The sequence below is a fragment of the Symsagittifera roscoffensis genome, chromosome 2 (genome assembly GCF_963678635.1).
Source record: "Symsagittifera roscoffensis chromosome 2, txSymRosc1.1, whole genome shotgun sequence".
In the NCBI taxonomy this organism is placed as follows: domain Eukaryota; kingdom Metazoa; phylum Xenacoelomorpha; order Acoela; family Convolutidae; genus Symsagittifera; species Symsagittifera roscoffensis.
The window spans coordinates 18888931-18899890 of NC_087063.1; the positions used below are offsets into that span (position 1 = coordinate 18888931).

At 44.4% G+C, this 10960-nt stretch overlaps 2 protein-coding genes across 2 annotated transcripts in view; one reads left to right on the forward strand and one right to left on the reverse strand.

The window, feature by feature from the left end:
- Window positions 1–10960, forward strand: part of LOC134839246 (endophilin-B1-like) — a 240021-nt gene that overhangs the window by 188540 nt on the left and 40521 nt on the right. The gene's annotated exons all lie outside the window — the stretch shown is intronic.
- The window catches only part of LOC134839289 (electron transfer flavoprotein-ubiquinone oxidoreductase, mitochondrial-like), a gene marked incomplete at its 3' end in the record, with an annotated part of 89307 nt that overhangs the window by 56149 nt on the left and 22198 nt on the right, over window positions 1–10960 (reverse strand).

Sequence of the window (10960 nt, forward strand, 5' to 3'; positions counted from 1 at the left end):
AATGGTTCACAAGGACAGAACTGGACCACTAGGAGACTTGACTCGAAGAGGTGACCAGCCGAATGGGAAAGTGGTTCACAAGGACTGAGCTGAACCGCTAGGAAACTTGACTGGAAGAGGTGACCAGCCAAGTGGGAAGGTGGTACTGGTGTCAAATGCAGTGCACGTCAAGGGGACAACCAGCATGGGATCGCTACAACAAGAAGAGGACGCACAGGGGTGTTCTCAAGTTGGGCAAACGGGTATCGTTAAAATCCACATTACATTATAGGAAATAAGTGTAAAATTGGATAAGCGGAGCCCCATTGTTTTGAGGAAGTTTTTACACAAGCAGGCCTGGAAACAGGTCTACGGTTTTCTCTCGAGAGGTTTAGCACCCGGCGCTTAAGGGATTTTTCGGCTTAAGAGGGGGCCTAAATAGGGGGGAGGTTAGAAGGGGGTTGGTTAGTTTAGAGGTTGGTGGTTGTAAATTGTAAAAAGGGGGGACACATTAGAGTAACTAATTGTTCGGCATCGTCGATTTAGTTACATTAGATACTTACACGCGTTGGTTATAAGAAGCGGATATCCAAATTTAACATCAAGTTAAGGTAGGTACCCTGGTCGGATCGGTAGGGGGGAACGGACATAGACAGTTTTTGTGATACCCCATAAGATCGCTAGCAGGGGGGAGGAAAACGCGTGGCAATCGGGTACCAGACATTTTTTCGGTCAAAGGTTGACATCTGTCAGCTTTGATTTTTAGGTGGGTTCATCTCTCTGTTTTTGTAATTTTTCCTGTTTAAATTTTTACGTTTTGGTAAAAATTTGTTGTTGGTATTTGAACGAACAGGTGATCACAAGATACCTGCGAAGAAGTTGGGGTTTCAAATAGCCTGAAACAACGAGAGGGAGATAAATACAGGTGGGTCAGTATTTGGATTTTGGCCATTAAGATAGGGATTTTGGGAAAATTTTTACTAGAGCTCAAGTGGTGGTACACGGTACAGCGGTTCAAGAGTCCCCACAACGAAGAAGAAGAGATCCTTCTATCCAGACACTTAGTGACAAGTCTTGGGACAGTACCGAAGAAGTCTTGGGACATTGCAGTCTGGGGACGGTCTTGGAGCAGTACAGTCTTGGTACAGTCTTTGGGACAGTGCAGTCTTGGGACAGTCTGGGGACGGTGCAGTCTTGGGACAGTCTTGGACCAGAGCAGTCTTGGTACGAGACAGTCTTGGGACACTGGTCTTGGGACAGTAGTCTTAGGACAGAAGTCTTGGGACAGTGGTCTTGGGACAGTGGTCTTGGGACAGTGGTCTTGGGAGAGTGGTCTTGGGACACTGGTCTTGGGACAGTGGCCTTGGGACAGTGGTCTTGGGACAGCGGTCTTGGGACAGTAGTTTTGGGAAAGTAGTCTTGGGACAGTAGTCTTGGGACAGTGGTCTTGGGACAGTGGTCTTGGGACACTGGTCTTGGGACAGTGGTCTTGGGACACTGGTCTTGGGACAGTGGTCTTGGGACACTGGTCTTGGGACAGTGGCCTTGGGACACTGGTCTTGGGACAGTAGTCTTAGGACAGAAGTCTTGGGACAGTGGTCTTGGGACAGTGGTCTTGGGACAGTGGTCTTGGGACAGTGGTCTTGGGACACTGGTCTTGGGACAGTGGCCTTGGGACAGTGGTCTTGGGACAGTGGTCTTGGGACAGAAGTCTTGGGACAGTAGTCTTGGGACAGTAGTCTTGGGACAGTGGTCTTGGGACAGTTGTCTTGGGACACTGGTCTTGGGACAGTAGTCTTGGGACAGTAGTCTTGGGACAGTAGTCTTAGGGCCAGGGTCTTGGGACAGTAGTCATGGGACAGTGGTCTTGGGACACTAGTCTTGGGACAATCGTCTTAGGGCAAGGGTCTTGGGACAGTGGTCTTGGGACACTAACAAGAAGTACTGGGACAGCACTGAATAGTCTTGGGACCGTAGAGAGGAAGTCTTGGAACAGTATAAAGAAGGGGGGTGACGGTACTAAAGAGTACTAAGACAAGTTGAAGTAACCAATCGCAAAATTAAATTTTCTAACCAGTCATAAAGATCCGGTACTGTGGGGATCAAGAACATATAGAACTTTCAAAAAGCTTAGGAAACGTTGTTTTTATTAAATTATGAATTTCTTTTTATTAATTTTGTCAAAAAAGATTTTAACCTTTGAGTAGAATTTTGTATATAGTAATACTGTAAATAGGAACAATTGTAAATAAAAATAATGAGGCGGAGCAGGGTACCGGTGGCCAAAAAAAAGATCTACTGAAGCAAAGATAAAATACAACTCGTCGCTACGTAAAACGACATCAATGGGCCCAAAGATAACAAAGAAGAACTTTTCAGTTAGCATGGTCAACACGAGGAGTAATACAGAGAACAGAACAAAAGAGGGCACGGAAGGGAAACAAGCAGAACCCGCCATCGAGATTGAACTAGAGACACCGGACCAGAGTGTGGATGAGGTGGAAAAGAAGACGACAGAGTCAACACCGATGCCGAATGCGGAAGAACCTAATCCAAAGTCCATGGAGTTCTCACCGATAGACAATGTGTAGGACACAACAGGCAACACGCCAGAAACGGTGAAGGACGAGTCTCAAGCAAAAAGAACGTCTTTTACTGAATAATTGGTGATAATGGTCGGAATGAAGTCGAGAGACGCAGCAGTGGAAGAAACGAAAGCCGAGAAAGGCAAAACATTCGGAACAGTTTTCACGAGAACGACAGACACCGACCAAAACGAAGACCAGATCAGACCGGGAACAGCAACCAACAACAGGACAACAACTGACCATGGAACAACTACTCTTGAGCTAGGCGATTTGATGGCAAAGCTAGATCAGATAGACAAGAAACTGAAGCACAGCGAAGAGGTTAGAGATGTGATAAGGAAAGAAATAAGAAACAACAAACATGAGTACCTGGACAGCTACGTCAATCTAGCAAGAGCGACAGAGGAAAGGCTTCAGCAGATGTCGGACAAGGTGGATACCACTGATGAAGAGCGAGACAAGAACATCAGAAAATACATGCAAGAAATGAAGCAACGATACGACGCAGTGAATAGCCAGTTGGGGAGTTTGGAAACGAGAATGGATACGATGAGTAGGGACCAGGCTGAGAGTTCATGTGCAATACAGACAAAGTTAGACGCCATCTTGAGGAACTCAACGTCACAAGACAGGCCAGCAGCGGAGCGAACGCATGGCAATAGAGTTGACTTCGTGGAACCACAACGGAACAAACGGCAGTCAACACCGTTAACATTACCCCGGGATGCTGCGAGTACAGCACCGGGGGGGGGGCAAAGCGATTATGAAAAGTGGATCAGCAAATACAACGAGTGGTCCAGGGGACTCCACGACTCACAACAACGTGGGAACGGATGTCATGACATGGGCAAGCACCTGGGAAATGATGAACAGGACACTAGAAGCCTTCGCCACAAGGAACACCGACTCGAGTGACAGAGGAAGCAACAAATCCAGGAAAACTTTCAAAAAACCGAAAGAATTCAACGATGATTCAGATGGATGCATTGACACTTGGGTAGAAGTCATGAGGTTGCACTTGGAACAAGACAACTTGAACGATGAGAGGCAAGCATGCACAGCGATACTCAGCAACTTGGAAGGCACGGCATTGAAATGCGTGGTTGCGAAGAAGGAAGAGGAACGCGACACAGCAGATAAAATCTTCGAAATATTGTTAAATCAATTCGGGTCAGGCATGAAGGGTCATCAAGCGATGATGAGATTTGAAAAGAGAAGGCAAAGGGACGATGAATCGATAGACAGATTCCTAAATGATCTTGAGAGCTTGAGACGAAGGAGTGACCCGGAAGAATCCACCAACAGCGAATGGTTACCAGCTCAAGGCCAGAGTCGCGTATGGAGGTGGACGAAGCTCCCAGATCGAAGGGACGATTTAACCTTGACCGCGCGGCTCAGGAGCATATGAATGAGGGGTTGGAGGTGTGGATACCAACTGAATCAACATCCTCCCTGCGTGGCCTAGAGACACAAACAATACGCCCATTGATGGACGTCGCGCTGCCTGGTTATACCCCAAGTTCAACCCCGAGTGGTAGTCAGGTGAGCGGTAGCTCGTCAAGACTGAAAGAATTGAACGAGTAGCTACGAACCAAGGAAACTGCTCGAGGTAGAAAGAGAGATGGAGATCCCCACCACCTCGACAACGGAAGAAGACTTCAAGCATCAGAGGACAAAAATGAAACGAGGTTCGACGAGCGGGCAGACATGGGAAGTGGACGTCGGCAAAGAATGGGTCTCAAATGAACATCAGGCCACTGGGAAGCAACTGACTAGCGATCCTCTTGAGAAGAATAAAACGAGGAACACCTCCCGACAATGGTGGGTGGCCCTGGAAACATTGAAGGAATTGGAAGATTGCCTAAAGAAGCTCGACAGTGGAGTGTCACGCAAACGACGCAACTGGGCTACCCAGCAGAGGGCTGATATCAACAAATTGGAATTGGGGAGCTTACTGAAGAGAACTTGGCAGAACTTGTTGAGGGATCATTTTGAAGAAGCGATGAGAACCTCCTCATCGGCATCGCCGTTGATGGAGAATCCCTTCATTAGAACAGCAGGACAACTGATGTTCGCGTGGAGCCTGGTGGGAATAGAGTTAGAGACACTGACGTCGTATGATTAAGTGAAGTTGGGAGGCAAGAATCTAGAGTTGTATCAAGTGCTGATGCAACACGTTGCTAGGGATAACTCAGGCTTGAGTCTGGCAAGGAGGAAAGATGCTACCTGTTTCTTGAGGTGGATAATGTCGATGATGACTGATAGTACCATCCTAGCATGTCACCAAAGAGCAATCGGAAGCAAGACGGTGGAAAGGAGAGTCTCAGCAGTCATCTTGAACGTGAACCAGAGTACTGGGATAGAAAAGGAGGATGGTTCCTGGCAGTCTCTAGAGAGCCACAGGAAGTTAGATGAGATACGGAGATTCTACAACAAGAAATTCGAGGAGAAACACGACGTGCACCGTAACTTGGCCTCGTCAGGAGAGTACTTGAAAACCAATAAAAAGGGAGAGTTCCAGTATGTGTCTGGAGTCATGGGGATGGCATACAACCCTTTCCTGGACTCGGAAGCCGGAGGCGCTCACAGGAATTACGAGGTGGCGGAGCTGCTAAAGTTCTGGACAGAGAAGATAGCGGGGATAGACACTGTAGAGAGAGAGACACCTAGCTTAGGTTTGATTCTCGAGAAAGCACCAGAAGTAATAAGTGTGCCGCGCTCAAGTAAAAGAGTCGAACTGAAGATGGGTAACGGGAATGGCATGATGGTCACGAATCTGGGAGTGGTGTGGTATTTTCTGAGGCCCTCCTGGTGTCCACATCCCCATGCGAGCCTGATCGAGGAAGTCACGGAGCGAGTGAGATTAGCACCAGCAGAGGATGAAGATCTGGCGACACTGAGTATAGTGCATAGACTAATCCTGCCTCAGGTGAAGGAGTCAAGTGAAGTGACGAGTAGACTAGGGTCGGTGAAGAAAATGGAGCCGGGCAGTTGTCTTGATTCGACGTGTAGAAATGGCGAGCACACCTGTGATGGACGGTCATGCGTCAGGATACAGTCCTTCCAGAAAGAAGACCTAGTCACCTGGTTTGAAGACATTACCGAAAGGGAGAAGAGTGAAAGACAGATCGTGGCTGAGTGTTACGCGAGTACCACGGTGAACCAAGCAACAGCTCTGGGATTCTTCTCAAGAATGTGCAGTCTCCAGTCAATGGAGATGCTAGAGTCAGAACACCACTTGGTGACCGCGTTGAGTGTGGAGTCATGGCCCGGGGTGTTGCAAGTAACCCAGAACACATCAAGAGCTGGAAGGTTGGACTTGAAGCGGAAATGGGATTTCCCATGAGCGAAGCCTATGGTCTGCCTCTAAATGCGAAGTCCTTAGTGGGGTCAGTGATGGCCAAACTATGTGGTAGCCACTATCCATTGCACATGGCGATGGTGGAGGTATCCAGCCAAAGGGTATTAATAGACAAAGCCTTCTCAGTGCCCAAATGCGTAAGACTGGCTCGGATGTCGCATCACTCACAAAAGCTGTTGAGGAAAATCCGAGGGACAGTGCCGAAAGAACAGAGGGACGACTTGAGTGAAATCTGGGGGGAAGAACTTCTGGGTTTGGAAGGTGAAAACACAAGTGACCACGAGAGACAAAACGTGATCGGGAAACCTATGGTTGGTGCTCCAAACCTGGAAGAGATCGACGCGATACACGAGAAAATGATGGAACTTGAGCCTCTCCTAGAAGCCTCGGGAGAACGCAATCTTAGGAGCATCGACCTCACACATGGGGATTGTCCATGCCACTGTCTGGCACAAACAGTGTGGTACCCGGATCACGCGAATCTCTGCCTGATCTGGGATGTGGAGGAAATCAGGTCGTTGGGACTGCCCGATCATCAGCAAAAGGTGACCATCTTGGTGGTGAGCACGATGCTGGCCCTACGATGGATTGAAGAAAATGTAGCAAAGTATTGGGAATCGAAGACGCCAACGGCAGAGTCGATTTACGCGATAGATTACAGCAGGAGACTTGAGCTGTTTGAGACCGCATGCAAGGTGTTCGCCATACCAATGGAAGTCAGACACGTATGGAGGCGCTTACGGTTCTCTCCTTGGTTTCGAGCGACGTTAACGTCCTGGTTATACATGGTAACGAAGGATCATATGAGGAAGTATCAAAAGGAATATCGACAGTTCCAGGCCGAGATAGGACCGGAGGCCTTCAAGAGACCTCTGCTGACCCATCGAAATGCGATCACGACGGGGTGGAAAAGAGTTGGTAGAGTATCTAGAAACAACACCAGAGCGAGGGAGTCGATACTAGAGGAAGACCTGGCGAAGAATGTGAGCATGAGTCTTCACAATTCCTTCTGTTTGAACCGAGAGTCGAGGGTGAAGAGTTTACCCAATCAAGCGAAGAGATTGCAGGAGCAAAGGGAGTGGATGCGATTCTATGAACAGCTGAAGGCTTGGGAGGAGATCGTGATCAGCTCTGATGATGAAGAGGCACTATTGAAACAGATCACGGTGTCAAATACATCTGGGTCTGGTACCCGGATCACGCGAATCTCTGCCTGATCTGGGATGTGGAGGAAATCAAGTCGTTCGTAAGACTCTAGAATTCCGGTGGCTCAAAAGGAAATTCTAGAGTCTTGAGTCTTGAGAGGGAAGGGGGCTCGAGGGTGAACTCGGATGAAATCTGGGTTCACCAAAAAGAAATTTTATCAAATGAGATATTTTTATTAATATGTTATATCTATTATATAAATCAAAATGCTGCATGACAATTTCCTGATTGGCTAGGACAAAAGAAATTTTGAATTACTAGCTTAAAAAGCAAAAATTCACAGGTGCAGGTGTGTGCAGATTTTGATTGCTGTTTAGCGATAGTGTGAAAATTTTACATGGTTGTGAATTTTGGGGTGTAGATAAACTTAAGTCTGCTGCAAACTTCTGTTAATGACCACTGGCACTGTATCTTGAGTAACACTCGGGTTTCTGGGGATTCACTGACAGCCGGCAGCACGCGATGAGGACATCGATCTTGAGTCCGGGGAGTATGTGCCAGTCGGTCATATCTAGAAGTTTGACATTGAGGGACACGAATATACGTGATTTTGGAGTGAAGTTTTATTTTTCAAAATTCGAATGGAGCCTGTCATGCTCAGTTTTCTCGCGACAACTGAAAACATCAAATAAGAAAACAGAGCGACCGAATTAACAATTGCGGGAAAGTTGTCAAACATATGAAGTGGGAAGTTGCTATTCGCAATTTCCATCGTAGAAAACTAGAGTAGAGCTATCCTATCTGATATAGGAGACAGAACAGATACGAGAGCAGAGCAAAAATCAACTGGACCAGTGTGAACCTTCAACGGAAAGGCGGACAAGTGAAGTCTCCCAATGGTCCAGATCCAAAACTATATTCTTGAGTTAAAACTTATTTCCTTTGATTGGAACTCATCGTTGGAAAACTTCTTGAGTTATATTTGATTATATTTATGCCAGAGTCTTTAATTAGTTTAATTACTCTGTTTCTCAAGCGTGCTACTATGTAAATACCAAATTTAGTTTTCTCGAGTGTGTTTTATGATTGTTATGTTGAGATAAGGCGAGTTTTAGGTTGATCCATCTGAAATGGATCAAAGTTCCACTGTCTAATAAAAAGTAACTTAACGGATTGTTCCGACCCTGTTTTTAACGGCGTTCGTGTATTTTGGGTATCTGGAGACCTAAGTATGGGAACGTTCTTATTTTCTAGAGTGGGGGGATATTTTGGTAGTAGCCTTTAAGCTGTAACGGGTTCTAGTCTCATGTCGCAAGCGAACCGAATTGGCTCCGAACGTTTTTGAGGTAGAAAAACACAAGAGATAGTGTCCCTGACTCTTGAGCCAATGGTTATAGGGCCTATTTTTTGTTAAGCCTTATATGTGACCGAAGTAGGCGACTGTTACAATAAGCAGGGGTATTGCAACCGGCTATGAGATTTTTCGCGTCGGTAACTTTGTCCACAGGACTCATCTGGATGTCCGGAATCATTTCTACCTTGTTTCATTATTCAAGTTTCTTAGCATTCCTGGCTAGCGTAGCAGGTAGGTAACGAATAAGCCTGGGTTGGTAAAGGTCGTGGGTTCGGGTCTGACCAGGACCTGTTTTTTTTTGTTTCAAACGGGAAATATTCTGTTTCGAAAAAAAATTATCGGTCAATTATTTGTCTGCTTATCTATTGTCGGCTTAGTTGTCACATCTTGGAATTGTTTGTTTTCTACGCGCATTTTTTAATATTGTTTTTAGTGTTTGATTTTATGCCTATATTTTGTAATTTTCGTTACCCTGACTTCGTATTTACTTTTTGTTTCGCTAAAAAAAATTCTTCGGTCAAAAGTATTTCGGCCTATTTTTTCATCGGTTTAATAACTCAATTTTGGGACTTTTCAAGATCAACACAATGTTAGCACTCACCTCCGTACTTTTCAAATTGGTTGTATGTTTACCAATCTGTCTGTTGAAATTTCGTTTTGGAAATTTTTTTCACTTTTTGCAAAAATTTTAGTTTTTCTCAGAAACTACTGATTTTCAAAAAAGTGTATCAACTGAAAGACCGCTTACTCCTCTCTGTGCCTGCATACTCTTTGCCTCCTCTAGAGTATTTTTTTCTTTGACCCCTCTGTCTACAGCCTTCGAAAAAGTAGTGGGGAATATCTGACCCATATTTTTGATTTTTTTTTGGTTTTCTCGAAAACTACCTTTTCCAAATATGAGTTTATGGTTTCAATGGATAGAACTGTTTCGACAAGCTCCCCTGCATAAGTGGCAACGACCATTTTTTTTGCACACAAAGTTTTGGCACTCGGAATAGTCAATTTTCTCGGAAACCAACCTCTCAAATCTGTTTTGTTATTTCAATGAGATAACAGGTAATGGGAAGCTCCTCTGCATTAGCGGACCCTGACAAAAACTTTTACACAAGAAGTTATCGCCCTCTGGAAAGTAAATTTTTTGATTTGGACCGTACTTTTTTAAAAACTTTTTGAATATTCTTGAAAACTACTAGTTGATGTTTTGGTCGAATGAGGATCGGGCGCTGTTCAACGTGGATTTTGAAATGTTCCTTTGAGTATATCAGTCAGTTTTTGCAATAACTTCTAAAAAGGGTTTTCTAGCAGAACATATTTTGAAGGGAATACCCTTTACTGCGATGAAACAGTCCACTTTTACAAAGAAGTTGTCTATTTTGATCGAATGGAAGTTGTTTGGTGCTATGAGATTGATCAGACTCGCTGTGTATTAGGTTTTTTGAGTAGATCTATCTTTTATGATGTTTTCCCGCAGAAGTTGGAATAGCAAGGACTGGATCAAACGTTTAAAATTATGTTGCAATGATATTTGTTTCATCGAGTAATAATCATAATAAAGGATTTAGGGCATTGAGTCCAGGGTTTGGTAAGGACCCCTTTATTGACATGTTCTAATAGTTTTTCAATTGAATTTAAAGTAGTTCATTGTTTTTCGTTTCTTGGAATGTGCTGCAGCTACATAGAAGTCGCTAGGTGCTGGTGTCAACTTTGTCGTATCTCTTTTGGGAGAATGCTCTGTATACTAGAAGAATTTTGTCTTGTGAGGTTGATCGAATAGGAGTGGTTTACAGGACTTGGGTAATGTCAGAGTTGTAGAAAGAAAATATTCACCAACAAAGCTAATTAATTTCAATTAGCCTTTTTGTCCGACCTTTTTAAAAATGCGAAGGAATTTTGTATTCGTGTGTTCAAGTTGCAAACAAAGTTTTTTTTATGTGTCTGTGTTATGGGGACTAGGGGGACTTGCTATTTTTTTGTTTCTTTTTGAATGCTTTTTCGGCTTTAAGGGTTTCTGTCTCGGTACTTTCGGCTTTTTTGCCGCTTGGAAAGTTTTTTTTTTCGATGCTAATTTTACCTTATGTCTTGGCATATACATTTTTCAAAACTTGCATTTTTCGTTTTGATAGACTAATTTTTTGGGCAATTTCGAATTTTTTCGATGTAGTCTCTCTCTTATTTTGTCTCGAAAGTAGTGCGAAGCTCGACTTCATCTCTGTGTATATTCTTGCATCAAAATCAGTGGGGCTCATCTAGGCGGCGGTGTGTAATTTTTCCAATTTTTAAAACAGTTGAGATTTATACTTTTGTGTTGAGAAACTCGAGTAGTCTGCGTGTCAAATCGGTTAGCCTGCTTTTCAACTCGGTTAGGCTGGTGTCAATTTCTCGCATATTGAGAAATCATGTAAGTGACTTTGGAGTTTGTATTATAATACCTGTTAGCCAAGTGAGCCATTATATTACCCTATAATGTGTCTTAGATATTGCTTTTTTTAAATAAGAAAAAGTATTTCATCAATTTTTCATGCACTGATCTGG